The sequence below is a fragment of the Rhipicephalus sanguineus genome, chromosome 2 (genome assembly GCF_013339695.2).
Source record: "Rhipicephalus sanguineus isolate Rsan-2018 chromosome 2, BIME_Rsan_1.4, whole genome shotgun sequence".
Taxonomy (NCBI): domain Eukaryota; kingdom Metazoa; phylum Arthropoda; class Arachnida; order Ixodida; family Ixodidae; genus Rhipicephalus; species Rhipicephalus sanguineus.
In genome coordinates this window covers 19,439,936-19,455,498 of record NC_051177.1, presented here as the reverse complement: position 1 = coordinate 19,455,498, position 15,563 = coordinate 19,439,936, and the positions used below count along the sequence as shown (strand labels likewise).

Genomic DNA, 15,563 nt, shown 5'->3' with positions numbered 1-15,563 from the left:
CTGACGATCGCTCGTTTTTTTGCTTCTTTTGTTTTTTCAGGTGTGAAAAAACAATGCAAAGTAAAGCTGCCACCGGGAGGCGTCGCCTCTACCTCCTCTCGCTGCTCGCATGCGCCGATGCAGGCTCCGGTGACAGTGGCGTCCCCAAGATGGCGCCGCGCTCGATTGTCCCGAAATGTGCCAGTGCAGCAGCAGCTCAAGCGACTCTTCTGGTGCGCAACGTGTCGTGTGCTTGGGACAGCTGCGCAGGGCTGTGCCGAAGACCTCCCACCTCAAGTTGCCTCACTCGATCTTTCACGGAACAAGATCAGAAGCATCAACTCCATGAGTTGACGAGTTCCGCAAGTTACCTGAGACACCTCAATCTGCACCAGAATCTTATAGAAGAATTAAGTGTTGATAGCCTTCAAACGCTAGTCTCTCTCCAAGAGCTGGATGTAAGTGACAATGTAATTTATGCCATCCATGTAAATAGTTTTGATGCACTTGAAGCTCTTACTGTGTAAACCTTCTGGAAACCAACTGGCCAACTGAAACATGAATGGTTCCAAGGCCTGTCCAACTTGACTGTGCTCGACCTGTCGCACAACAAGATTCAGGCACTGAACAACGTAGTGTTCTGGTCGCTTCACCATCTCGTGATTTTGCGCCTGGATTACAACAGCATCAGCTCTGTGGGGCTCTTAAGCCTGAAGGGTCTCGACTCTCTCAGTACCTCAATGTTAGCCACAATCGCATCACAACATACAACCGGCACACTACGACCAGCCCCAAATCTTGAAGTACTGGACATCAGTTACAACCCAATGATAAGCCTTCACGAACCATTTACATGGGCATAATATTCGTAACTACATGCATCGCACCTATACAAGCTCTCACCTTGTCAAAGGCTGTCTTTACAGACTTGGACAGCGTGGAAAGTGCTCATGACCAACTGCCAGCCCTAGAAACTGTACAGAGTGGTGCTCTTGGCCACTTAAAGCTCTTCGCAAGCTGGACTTGCGCTTCAACAATTTCACAACTCTCCATCTGGATTGTTTGACCCACGGGGCAAGTGGAACGGATCCGTCTCAATGGGAATCCGTGGTTCTGTGACTGTCGCCTCTACTGGCTCCTATTGTGGCTACGTGACAATGTGCGGGCTCATCCTGTCACCATCAACACTCCTTTGTGCCAAGCCATCAAACCTTACTGAGATCACAGTGCTGGATGCTGTGGACAAACACATGGCCTGCCGCAATGCCACCGTGGTTGAACACACAACGGGAGCGCATTTTAGGTTATTTACATCTGCGGTGCTTTCATGCCGTGTAGATGGAAGCCCTGCCCCATCATACCTGGACCACACCGCACAAGCACCGCTTCAACTGGACAGCGGAATACGGTGCATCCGTTGAAATTCTTCTCTCAATGGACGCGTGAATATGGGCGACTGCCCCAAGTTTGTGCTACTTCCAATGGGGACTTGTTCGTGCGTGAGGTCCAACGTGGTGACAGTGGTCATTACCGTTGTACAGCCACCATGTCTTGGCCACCAGACGGTGGCCATAAGGCTCACCCTCGACTACGACTTTTGGTGAATGTCAAAATATGAGTGTGCTTGTGGTGGCGCTACAGCGTTTAGTTTTCTGCTGATCACGATGATGGTCATGGTAATCAGTGCCATATTACGAAGGTTTGGGTTGGAGTGCCCGTGCTGCATGATGGGGAGTCGCCCCGTGCACGACAGCTCTATCGCATGCTCGAGAGTCTTGAGCACTACCGGTGCCAGCAGCTGGAGCGGCTTCGAGATAACTATGCCTGTCAAGTGCAGAGGATCAAGAGAACTGCACACAGCAGATGGAGAAGATCAGGGAAAGTTACTCCGGCCAGACAGATCGACTGAGGGACTTCTGTGACTACGGTACTGCACAATCACAAACATGAGGGATAACTACTACTCGCAGGTAAGACTTTTGATTTGTCACAAGCACACTATCAATATTAACAGTCAGGGCACTGAAATAGGCTTAATGGGGTTGTAGGAAAAATGCGTGCAAATCTTTTTGAGTTGAACTGGTGCTTTTTTTCTCTCTTAGGTACAGAGGTTCGGACTACGGCGTTGGCCAAATCGACAGGCTTCGAGAGAACTACGTGTTTCAACGCAACAGGATTCGGAAGTTCAGTGCCCATCACTTGTACAAGTTGCGTGAAAACTACAAACTGCAGCAGCAGCACCTTAACAAGATACTGGAGAACCTCAACCTCGAGAGCTGCCGGAGTGTCTGTGCCCGCACTGACTCCATCATCTTTGATCCCGCCGAGATCGGCCTGGATCCTCCACCTCTGGGAATGCTGCCACCACCGGTCATCTTTCCTCTGTTCATGGACGAAGACACTGAAAGCCAGATTTCCGCTTACTACACTCCAGACACACTGTCGCAGGTGTCACCCGACAAGTGGTTCTGCAACCAAATTTTCCTAACCTAGATTCTTTCCCGGACTTTGCTGCAGAGCTTCCGTCATACCATGCCACACATGTGTGCAATGGCGCCAGATCAGCCAGGTCCCAGCTGTTCCACACCGACAAATGTTGTAGCCGTGCACCTGGACTGTGACCCAAACTCTGAGGTAGCTGCATCGGAGGTACCGCTACTGCAGAACTCCCACATGAAACTGCAGTGTGATGCTGTGAACGTGAATAGAACTGTACTTAAGTCAAACTTTGAACCAACATTCGCAGTTCTTTGAGACATGTGCAGCTTGCTCCAGGAATGAAGTTGGTTGAGCTCTCGGAGACGTACCCAGCTTAATGTTATGGACAAACGAAACCCGAACAGCCAAGCTCCGACATGCAAACACTACAATGTCCAACTGCTGGCAGTGTGCGCGCAGCTTGGTAATTGGGCTTTAAGAAGGGTCAGAAATGCAGAAATAAATACTGTTTCAAGTGAGACACATCCAAGATCGAAACCTTCGCCTACAAGGCTGTACCATGCTTACAGTTGCTTAGGTTGTGAGGTGCATTGCATATTTTCGTACCGTGTCTTAGAGAAGCAGTAGCAACAGAAGTGCTTTTACTAGCACATATATGGACATATCATTACAGAGAGCACATAAACATCAGCAAAACACGGATAATCCATTTATCTTCCGGAAGACACACCTCCTCCCCCAATAAACAGCTGCCACATTTCAGGTTTTAGATAAGCCAAGTTTCTGTGATAGACGGTATGCACCTTTGATTTCAAAGGAACACGGTAGTGAGCATCCTCAATATTCCAGCTTCAGCAGCTTCGAACTATCCTTGTCCCCCCTGCACCGTGAAAGTGATCACCACTGCTTATTTCCAAGCACACCTCCGCTAGAGGTCGCAGAAGACTAATGCTAGCACCCCCAAAATGTAGAGAATTCTATGGTGCAAAGAAACTTTTATAGCAATTATTACACCCATGTCTGTTATGTTAGTGTATTATGTTTGCAACTTTGAATGGTTGAGAATTTTTTTTGTCTGAACTATTTCTTTTATAAAATAAAACTATGTACCTGCTTTTTTGAAGATGTTGTGTTGCGGGCAGACATATCGGTGGGACTTGTAAGCATTCGGCCATGGCGGTAAATATTGTTGCGTTTACATGCTAATACAGTGGTGGTCCAGCCAGTTTGGGATTCTGAGCAATTTCGGAGCAGGAAAAAAGATGTCTGAGCAGAAGGAACTGTTTTCCGAAGCAGGCAAACTTCTGCTTGCAATCACCTGGAGCAGTAAAACATTATGTCTATTGCTTTTTAGTGCATATTCTTATTAGTGAGCAAATAGGAAATGCTGCTCCAATAAAAAGAGGGATTAAACACCAGCAGTCAGAGACCAGCCATTAATGAGGCTGTTCCCATAAGATAATGTCCTATGCTGGCTTTACCTCAACATACAAGATGTGCATTGCGCTGAAGCATTAGTGACAAGGTGAGCATGGCATATGTGGTTTCTGTGAGTGACAGGTGTCAAAATGCATTTGCTCCAGGTTTTCATGAAGGGGAGGGATGGCCACCACTACAGATACATGCCAAATCACCACTTATAAATGAGAAAGGCCAATTATATAATGAGAAAAAGGGCACAGGTGAAAAATGGGGGGGGGGGGGGGGAGAACTTCTGCAGCAATCCTGGGAAAGTTGTTAGCGTTTGGTCCCAACCAAAAATATTGGGGAGGGGGGGGGGTGGAACGACTGCTTGACAGCGGGCAGAATAGTGAACTTTGGTGCACTTGGAGCACCACTGAAGATATAAGAGTAACTGCAGAAAACGCAATGCCACTGCCTTCTTAGGTGCTCTTGTGCACTATTTATTCCTTTTAAGTACTCCATCCCAGCATGTACAACTTCGGAGAAGTAGCACACTGTCAAACTGCTTGCATGCTTGAATTATGTGACCAGAAATTTCCAGAAGTGTTCAGCCAGAGCATAATTACACAAGAAAATTAACTGCAAAGCTTAATGCTCTAAAGAAATACATCAACTATGAAAGAAATTGTAGTGGGAAGCTCGGGTGTTGTAACATGCAGAAAAAGCATGTCATATGCGTGTTCTTGCATTCTGTTCCAACAGGAACGCATTTAGAAAACAAAGCTGTGGCAAGTGCTTTACCAAAGTATAGGAGTATACTACGGAATGAGATGTGTGCCTAGTATCACAAAACATCCCACATGACGCCTATCTCAATATCCATGAACATTCCTGAACTTGGAGCATGGTATGAAGTCAAATTCTGGCTGAAATACTGCAGCATAATGTCAAAGAAGTAATTACAGAACACATTTTCTCTTACCACCTCAATCAAAAACTCAGAAGAGCCAGCATAAGATTCTGGGAAGGGAGTGTAGCACTATAACATTGCCGTATGGTACAAAAGCCTTTTCATATAATAACCCTGTCACATGGCAAATCTAATGTCATTTGTTTGCTGTCACACGGGGAAACTAATGCCATTCAACGAAAACAACATTTTCGGCCGAATGAGTTTACGAAACACATTCGGAATCGATTTCAGACCGAATGTGTAGTCTCGGTGCCAGGGACCTTGTACGGAGACTGCTATTGATGTATGTATATGTAACTTCTGTAATTCGTAAATATTTTATTTTTTACTAGACTAATTAATTACTGGTTTGATGACGTAATAGAATGCACGAAAGTTTCTTATAGAAAGCTACTCTCAATTACAGCAGCTAGACAGGCTGGGCACCGGCCATGTTTCATTTGTGCTCTGTTGTCGTTTTTGCCTGGATCGTGGGTGTTGATCGTCTGATTGCACGTGTTTTGGTGATCAATGTCGTGACTACATGAATTAGCTGCCGCTGTGTCGTTTCTGCAGTCGCAGTGTCAGTCATGCTTATAGTACACTAGAATAACACACTGTAGTTGTGCTCCCACGCCCCATCATATCATATGCCATGTTGGTTTTCGCTTGGTTCTTTGGCTTGACTTCGTTTGTGTCGTGCAGCTGTGGCAAGTTGTGTATAACGGCTGCACTTATATTCTTGGAGCAACTTTTTAGTGATAAAATTATTTTCGAGGATGCACACACGTTACATGCAAGCTTTGATAGATTTTTATTTCTCCCAAGTCACAGCTCAGGAGGGCTACTGTCATGGTCATCATTTTAGAATGATATTTGTTTTCATCGTGTGACGGCAGGCAGGTGAAATGACATTTAGTTCACCTAATGTCTTTCATTGTAAATGACGTTAGATTTGCCGTGTGACAGGGGTATAAGTCGTGTATGAGAAGTTGGTGGGTATCAAATGCAGGTCCTGCCATATGTGTGTTCTCTCGTTTCTTTGCCTACGAGACAATTTCACAGGAAGGTGCAAGCACGGCAGTGGTGGAACAAGACATCCCATTTCAGAGGCGTTTCCTTCTTGATAGCTGTTGATCTACTGCGCACATTTCCGCAACTTTTATTACTGCATACAAGGACCTATGGGTGGCATACAGACAGTAAGCTCCTTTGTCTGCATTGTGCTTTTCCAGGCATTCAAACTCCTTTCTGTACGTTGCCTAGAAAATTCTACCCCTACCGAGGATACCTTCACACAGTTGATAGGGTGCTGTGTACTATAAAATGGTACCTGGCCCAAATTTACACACATGATGTGTCGTAGTGCGAGGGCTTGATATTAGGCATGCTAAAGAATCCCAGCAGGATTAAATTATTATGGGTTCCCTTACACTGCCAAACTTGATATTTGAATCATGGTTCTGGCATGCATTACATTGGAATTTAAATTTTTAAGAAGTTCAATAGTATAACAGCAATTAGGTGCCATCCTATTATTGGCGACAAGATTCTGCTTTGCTAAAGCCATTTCAGTGCAGCTTCTGGAGCACCTAAAACTTCACTTTAGAGCAGCAAATCAGCTTTCAGGAGCAGTTACCACAGTCCCAGAATTTCAAAAACAAACACTGAAGTCTCTAAGCTGGAGCAGTTGTACAATGTTCATAATACTTGAAATTGAGTCACTGCCTTTAGTTTGTAATGATTTGCACAACCGGTATAAAGGGTGCTTTTTTTCAGAGAATACAGCCTTTAGCAAAAATTCTATGACAGTCACGTTCCTGTCATTTTCGTATACATACACATGTCAAGGCGGAAATACTTCATCGCAACTAAAATGATAATGACGAAACTAACAAAAACTCATTAACTTTTTAATTATTCACTTGAGGGCAGTTGTTTATATTAAAGAGTTGTAGTGCCTGCCAATTTATGGCATATCCACTTTTTTGGAAATAACGGAAGCTGCATGTAATTCGAGATATTTATAATTGAATTTGAAGGGTGGAAGCGAAACTGATCGTACTGGGCACGCAGAAAACGTGGCCTCTCCATTACGTCAGACTGGAGCTACCCATGACAAGGAAGTGACAAAATTTAAATGAAGGGGCGTTGTGGCTGCGTCTTTTTGTGAAAAGCAGCAAGTCATCTCACTTGTGCCAGCGGATCGAGTTACCTTTACCTGTGGTGTTTGGGGTTTATCTGTTTCTTTCGTTCTGTGCGCAAGAAAACCGCACCATCAACCTTGTCTTTCTCTGTGAAGCATAAAACTCGGGGGAAGCCATTGCGGCACGTGAAATAATTTTTCGCTTCTGTTTATAGATTAACCCTTTCAGGGTCAATGACGTATGTGTACGTCCTCCACGAACACCTTGAAAATTGTCAGTGACGTACATGCACGTCATCACCTGTATATTTAAAAAGCGCACCTTTTTCGATCATTTTCTCTTGCATGGCATATGCTGCCACATTGCGGGAATACAGCCGCCAACCATTTATTTGGACACTGAAAATTCGGACATGAGTGAAACATGAGGACGCCATGACAAGCTGTCCGCGATGTTTACAATATTTTTGCTTAGTTGCCAGCGCTGAAAGGTTGCACTGGTCGCGCCAGTGTAAAAATCGATGCAGAATTTAGAATGGCCGATCTCGAAGGCTATATTTGTTGGCTACACGTACAGTGTTCTAGAAGTTTGTAGTGCGCTCACTGAGCGGCGGAGCGTGACGCACTTCATGTCGCCGCCGACAGGCGGCGCGGCTCCCAGCGTCACCTGAAACTTTCCGGCGGATTGCTGGGCGCGGCTAGCGCGCGTTGCTGTTTTGCGCGCAAGAAAAGTAAAAGTTACGGTGCGCAACACACGGAGCTTCTTTTGATGCAACTTTTCTGTGAGTTGTGAAGTAAATTACTGTCGCTGTGACTGATTTACGAAGGGTGGGCAATGTTTTAAGCGGCTATTGCATAGATGAATGCTCCTCCACGTAGCCGCTGCAGTAACAGATAGGGCGTGTAGTTCGGGAGGTTGAAGTTTTTTTTTTGTCCTGCTGATCGATACGATTTCAATGCCCTTTCGCCACTGTAACAATCATAGCGACTTCACTCTCGCCTTTCGAGCCCCACAACAACGCCTCACTTTTTTTTTTCTTTTTTTTATTCGCATATATGAGCTGAGGAGAATCTGCTGGGCCTGTTGGTATACATACTTGAAGAAACGAAAAAACCAGCTTACGGACGCTTACACAAGAAGAGAAGACACTCGCTGGAACTAGGAACAGGTTTAATGAAACCACATAACGTTCCCTGATAAGCCAAGCACGCATGCGTCGTACATATAAAACACGTGTGATTCACAATAAGAGAGAATGACATCAGTAACCACATTTTTTAAAAATAAGCAATCTCTTTCTTTGATAGTGACAGATACAGTAATTCATTTGTTCGAACCATATGTTTCCAGATTTCCGCTTCAATCACTTCCCGTTCGTATTAATTGCGTGGTTCCCCTACCAATAATTTGCGTGCCTTTCAGATCAGGAGAACAGCCGCACACCCGGCAATGAGCAGGCAGATTTGCTCCTCCTCCTGGCCTGATAGACGCCTGAACTGATTTTATTTACACAAACCCCTGCCTATGTATGTGCAAATGCTTGCCATGATTAACAATGCAGAAATAGTCACGACCAATAAACAGCCGACGACGACATTGATCTAACAGGCACTGGAGCATCCCAAAAGGAGCCCAATCCCTACGGGTCTCCCGCTTCCTAATGACAGCTATTTCAGTCTCCCCTCTACATCTCCTTTTTCTATACGAGTATGGTTTTGCTGTCACCACCCTGTTTTTTTTTCGCTTTTATTGTTACCGCACTTGACTACGCGGTCACTCCTAGCTTCTTTGGGTCCAGCTGTTTTTGTTGTCAAACGCTGCCCCAGCATTTCTCTGCACGCCTTATGTTCACAACCGCCGGAGGCTGTAGCGCGTCCCTCCCGTCCAGATGCAGCGGCGGACCGTCTTTGAGACAGTTGCAGTTTATGGACAGACACAAATGCCGATCGTTCAGAAAAACAAGCATACGTAAGTGCAGCAAAGCGGCACGCGTGGTGCCGATCGACAAAGGTCCTTCAAACGAATGAATGGCGTGAACATGCGCTGCAGGGGAATCAGCTTAAAAGAAGAATAAAATGCTCGACCCCCTCCTCCCTCCATTTTTTTTGTGGTCTCTTTTAAGTGTGGCCCTCTTACCACCTTCAACTCCGCGTTTGTTGATCCCCCCGGAACTACATCGTAACCAGCGTAACCCCGACCAGGGGACGCGCTTCGCACCCCGCAAGAGAAGTTTTCAGGAGATACTGGCGGCAGCGCCCCTGGCGGGCGCCCAGGCTGTCGACGTGGAGAGGGCCATGGAGGCGCGGCGCAGGGATACGGCAGTGAGCCCACTGCCCCATTCTAGTACACTGTAGCTACACGTAATGGTCTCCTTTCGGCTTTAGCCGCTGAGTATACAGTGAATGGCTACCACGGCCAAACCGCAAGTTAAGCCAAGCCACGCATACGACATGGACACAGAATTTTTGCGCTCGTATTTTATTCTTGTATTTCATTTATCCAGTGCAGGCCCATAGCCAGCCCACCCCATTCTTATTCTTCAGTGACTTCAGTCTCATGGTTCGGCTCTGCAGTCACTACCTGTCCTAAGCAGACACATTCTTTTACCACTTCCCATGCCTCGCTACCAATCACAAAGCATTGTACTCTTCCAAGACTGTTGAACATTACTTCAGTTTTCTGCATATTAATTTTCAGACCTACCGTTCTGCTTTCCTTGTCCAATTCAGTAATCATGATTTCGAATTCGTCCCCTGAATTGCTCATCAAGGCAATGCCAGCAGTGAATCGCAGGTTACTAAGGTAATCTCCAGTAACTCGTATCCCTAACTGTTCCCAATCTAGGGCCCTAAAAACCTCCTGTAAGCATGCGGTGAACAGCATTGCGGGAGATCGTGTCTCCCTGCCTCACACCCCCCTTGAATGGATTTTGTCACTTTCTTTATGGAGGACTGTGGTGACTGTGGAGCTACCATAGATTTCTTCCAGTATTTTTATATATGGTTCATTGACAACCTGATTCCGTAGTGCCTGAATGACTGCCGAGATTTTGACCCAATCAAATGCTTTCTCGTAACTTAAAGGCTGGGTTTCCGGGTTTCCGGGTTACCAGGTTTCCCAGCTATCTTTAGCCAAGGGTTAAAAAATACAATATTAGAGGCAGGCGAGTGAAATCAATTGCAAATTGCTGACAGTCACCTTGCGCACTACAGACAATTTTTTGTTTGGTAATTACTAAATCAGGATTATTTAACTAAATCTAAATCGCTAAAGAATGACTTTAGGCAAGAAATGCGACTTGCAAAAGTTTGAGAGCGCCTTCAGAAACCCCCACTGCCTTACAGTATAACCTCATTACAACAGGCCTTCATAGTGAAGAGGGTTTTGGCCTGTTGTAAAGGGAGTATGTAAAATCCAAGTACTGTTACAACAGACTTTTATGTAAACACTGAATGGGTCTGTTATAACTGGAGAGAATTACAAATCACAAACATGGTCTTATTCTTAATGGGAAAAAAAAAAAAAAAAGGGTGAGATTTTTGGAAAATTGCGTTTTCAGTTTCTGCAGCTCTTTTTATCTGATTCCAAAATATCTCCACTGAAAACTATGTAGAAGTGCCATAAAAATTTTTTTGGGCCTGCCGACTTCGCGAATATTGCGGAAATAGCAAAAAAGAGAGCATTTCTCCGTGTTCAAGTTCTCCATTTCAGCTAGCTCCTCCATTCAGTAACAAGTGTACAAAAAGCAAATGTTTGAAGTTCAATTCAAGGCCTCCGATTGGCTGTTTCTGCTGTGATGCACGCTTCGGGAGGGTCGTCTGCTGCTTGTGCGTCACCAGGTCATGGCTGTCGAAAATTGCGCTACTTAGTGATGCTTTCGCACTCGTTCTGTGTTCGCGGGTCGATAATTTAGAATACAATTACGCATTCAATAAGGTGGTGTGCTGGGCCAGTTGGTGCAACATATTGGAGATTGTATGAGCGGAAAAGGACAGGAATCTGTCCTGTCAAGTTCTTTCCTTCTATTCCTGTCGTTTTCCGCTCGTACAATCTACAATACAATTATGCTTTGGTTTGGCAGCTGCAAGCGGAAGCTCAATCATCAGATTATGATAGCGCACCACACTCGTTGCGAACATAGCAGACGTGCGACGTAGTTGTGTTGCTAGCATTGACTCATTGGACCTCCTCCGCTGTTAGAGGTTCTGCTATTCAGCACTTCGGAGCCTATGATGAAGACCACCGTGGAACAACTCTTTGTACTCGCGATCACGCATGACATACTTTGAAACATTGGGCACCGCGGCCACACACATCGCAACCGAGCTTTCTACTCGATGTCATGGCTAGGCCTAACTCCGCTCACGGTGCCGATGTACGAGACGAATTCGAATTTTGCGGGCAAGAACATCGCGCTAGCAGACATGCGAAAGCGAAGAAGCCGCAATGTACTTCGTCGCAAGCAACGATTCACATCGCCCGCTGGCTCTTCGGAATCGCAGATGGGCATTTTGCGCATTGGCAGCGGACCCCCCGGCCAAGCTCGCCGCGCAGCGACCGCTCGGAGAAGCGGTGGCAGCAGCTAGTGATTTCGCGCGCCAGCGTCCCAAAACGCAACACCAAGCACGCTGCGCGCCGTTTTTTTGTCGCTACAGCTAGGCATAGCTGATCATTGACAGACCAGAGATCGGCGGCCTTCGTTCTTAAATCGGTACGTCGACATCCGTGGTGCGCTGTTCCCATCCCGAAAGTATGCTAAGCGATGTTTGAAGTCGGAAGTTATTGAATTTGGGATGTCCATGGTAGAAAAGTCTGCCGTAAAGGAGCCCTGACCACCTTGTTGGCCTGACATGTTAGTCAATTATATCCGAATGTCCGCTGTACCAGAATCCGTTGTAAACGAAGCTCCATCAATGGAAAAAATATGGAGGTCGGCATAATGCCGCAAATTGGTATGTAGTATCCGAATGTCTGTTGTAAACAGATCCGCTGTAACAAGGTTACACTGTATTTGCGATAAAGAAAGTCTCACCTATACCATCTTTTCCAAGCTGCAAAGAAAGCTCCCGAAATACAAAAAGAACCACGTGACTAGCGCATTCACGCGCAGCAAACATGCTCTCAGCCGTGGTTTTGAGCGAACGACATCGGCTGCGACTTGCCGGCTCCGTTTGTGGGAGAGCACGTGCGCCTATTTCCTTTCCTTAACGCTGGCGCAATTGCGGACTGACAGCGGGAACCAAGAGGTCACTAGGAGGGAAGCCCTGTCGCCCCTTTCCTGGCAACCCCTTCTTTCCCGCCGCGCCGCGCACCAATCCTCGCGGGAAAGGGAACTTCCCCTGCGAGGGAAACAACCTTTGCAGTGGGGAGGGAGACGGGAGGTGAATAAAACAGCCGACCAGGCAGGGAGACGGCCTATCTTGCTCTGCTGACCTGTGGGAACGACCCATGCACCAGATCACCCCGAGGACCCGCGAGCCATAAGCGTAACCCTTCGTTATCGACTAGAGTGGACTATCCCCGCTACGCGACATTTACGCGTTATTGCTAGTGTAGCAATAAAGTGTTGTTTGTTGTTCTAGCCTGTTGCCTTATTCGCTCGAACCCGTCGTAGCTGCGATGACTTGCGCTACGGGAAGGGGACATTGACGCGTGCACAGTACGACTGTTTGCGGCTGGAACCAGAGCTAGGCTTCTGCACCAACCGTACACAGAGCGGACCCCTTCACGTTGCAGCGGTAGGCCAATAAGTTGGCGGTGTTTTCTTGGCCCGCGTCAGCCAGTTGGCGCACGTGACGGTGCAAGTTGTAGCGAGCGCGGGCCAAGAAACCACCTATGTTTTAAACTGCAACTGTAGGAGCACTGCTTTTTATTCCTAAGTTGAAATTCCCATGCGACAATGAGGCATTGTGGCCAAGTTGTTCCCTTCCTTCTGAGGCACCTGTTACGTTGCAACTGTGAATCTGTTCTTGTGTAATATGCTACAAGGTGTGCTCCAAACTGGCCAAGCGGCCATGTTGACCTTTCATACAGCTTGGCCCGTCTTTACCATGACATTATCCACATGAGTGGTGCAAGTGATCCCCATGCACTCCTGCTTTTCACAAGCAAAAGTATACCCTTTTGCAATTTGTATTTGCTATCCAAACATTGCGTCTACGACGCATTTTGGTCCTGAAATTTACTCCCGGCACACGTAGTTAGTAAAAGTAAGTAAGGCCTTCAAGAATGGCGTTTGTTAACGCTGCCACTTTAGCACAGACTCATTGTTATTTGCCAGAGAAGTTCATGGTCTTCTCGCACTGCCATAGTGTTTCTTGAGAGCCACTGCAGCAGTAGTGCGCACTTCCTCTCACATCTTCAACTATTGGTGCCAACAGAATCACATGCGACAATTACATTTCTGTGGATCACGCCATTCTTGCCTCCGCAGTTCTATCTGTCACTGAGATTGTGGTTAATGTGCCGATGCATGCACCAGTGATGCAGTTTAGAAGATGAAGCAAGGCAGCATTTTTGGATGGCTCCTTTTGGTGATGTTCTACTTTTGTAAGGCGTTTGACCAGCCACTGGCCACGGCGGTCTGGCACTGTGCCACCCACGCTGCATTATTGCTTGGAGATGCCGACACATCCAGCAATCATCCCGCGAAAGTATTGCCAAAAGTTATCATGGCCAAGTGTGGGAGCGAAATCTTCACTGGCCATAGCAGCACTAGATTCGACACAAAATTTCGTGACCGAGATTGCCTGTGGGATCGATTCCTGCGAACATGCGTATATCACCTACCAAATATCGACAGCGAATATAGCTTGAAAGGTATTTGATATGAATTTTGAAGTTCGCATGCCTGATACTGCGCTATACGCCGCACCTCGCGACTGACACCCTTGAAAGTGACTCCACCCCCCTACTTCCCCGACGTCACCACGGTGCAGCCGATACAACAATTTATGATGACGTCATAGTCACCATTTCTCTTGTCACGCTTGCGCCCGCACACTACTTTTCGGCGGCGGCTCGCGAGTCCGTGGCACACTGGTTGAAAGTCGTGTTTGGCGAACCTGCTTTTCCGTTCAATGTTCGAAAGGACTTCCCCATTTCCTTGTGCTGTCTGGGCTGCGGACTGCATGGAAGTGTGTCACAGTTATGTGCGCTGAAGAGGTCGAGCGTTGCACACGCTAGGTGGTTATAGTTGCACCTGGCGGCTTGTCATTTTTGGAGCTCTTTCATACCGAAACAGAGGTTGGTCAGTAATGGCGAGCCCTAAATTAATTATCTGTTGCACGCCGCAGCAAACGATGTGCCATGGTATGACTAACCGGTCCCCAGCAACACATTGCAGCAAAAAAATGCGAGGCCAAAATTTCTGTGTCAGTACCCCCTTAAGATACAACACTGCAGGTGCACGGTTCTTCCAAGAGTAAGTATATAAATAAAATTCTGTGCAGTTCACCACTACTCAATTTTTTTACTAACTTTCTCATTTACTGCTTCTTACGTTACAGATGAACCTCGATATAAGGAACATGGATACAGTGTATTATCGGTTATGTCAAACTCCAGCCAAAGGTTTCAATAATTACAGGTATCTTATCATTTTTATAGCAAACTAATTCGTACCGTGCAATGAATATACAAAATTTTCCGGCGCCGGAATACAAGTGCTTCAGGAGCATGCATTCATCTTCTCCTATGCACCTAGAATGCCTTCACAGTGTTGCGGCATCGACGTCAAACAGTGGTGACAGTCTTTCCTATTCTTTTTTTTTTTAAATGGGAGATGGCCTCCAAGGTCAGCATAGTTGCACTCTCACAGGATGCGCCTGTTTTTATATCCAATGCGCCAAACACACTAGTAGAATGGAGTGGCCTGGACAGTAGATGGTGTAGCGCACGACTGCATGAGTTTCCTCGTCAGACGCTGCCATTTTGAGTTTACACTTTGTGCACATTTATGTCATGTTTTCGCCAGTTGCTTAGTGACCCGTGTTTTTAGGTGGTCAACAGCTTGGCAGTGTTGTGCACCATGACCATGGTGGAAAACGTGAAAGAACTGCTCTGAAGAAGTTTGTGAGCTTAATGATATATAGAGCAATTCGTTGCGGTTGGTAGGCGACAGGTTGGTTGCGAGACTGGCTAACGTGGAAATTTCTGTGGAGGTGACACACCAGCAGCCTGTGAATGAAGCCGCGGAGGCTGAAGCTGCGGACCCCAAAAACACTCCACTGCCAACTAGAGCAAAGCTGTGGCTGCTTTGGCGCAGTGCTCTTGCAGCGCAATGGAAGGCAGTGGGTTTAAAATAGTGGAATGCCTTGACACTGTGAAGCAAGCCATTATACAGCATGATGATGATGATAAATGGTGCTTTATGGCGCAAGGGCCACTATGGCCAAAGAGCGCCAGTACATGATATGGAATGTGGATGATGCCATCATTGAAAAAAAGAAGTATGTTCTTTTCACCCCAATAAATGTATTTTTGGTCAAGTAAGTGTTTCATAAATTCCAGGCTAGCTACCGACTGATTAGCGCTAGTGCTTGACAATTTTTTCAGTTTAACTTTGTACAACGAATTTTGGCAATCGCAAACTAAATTTTGCAGTGTCCATTATAATGAGGTTTGACTAATTTCTTACTGCC

At 46.4% G+C, this 15,563-nt stretch overlaps 1 protein-coding gene and 1 pseudogene across 1 annotated transcript in view; one reads left to right on the top strand and one right to left on the bottom strand.

The window, feature by feature from the left end:
- The window catches only part of LOC119381078 (putative oxidoreductase GLYR1 homolog), a 135,693-nt gene that overhangs the window by 84,420 nt on the left and 35,710 nt on the right, over positions 1-15,563 (bottom strand).
- On the top strand, positions 1,627-3,261 carry LOC125757113 (uncharacterized; annotated as a pseudogene).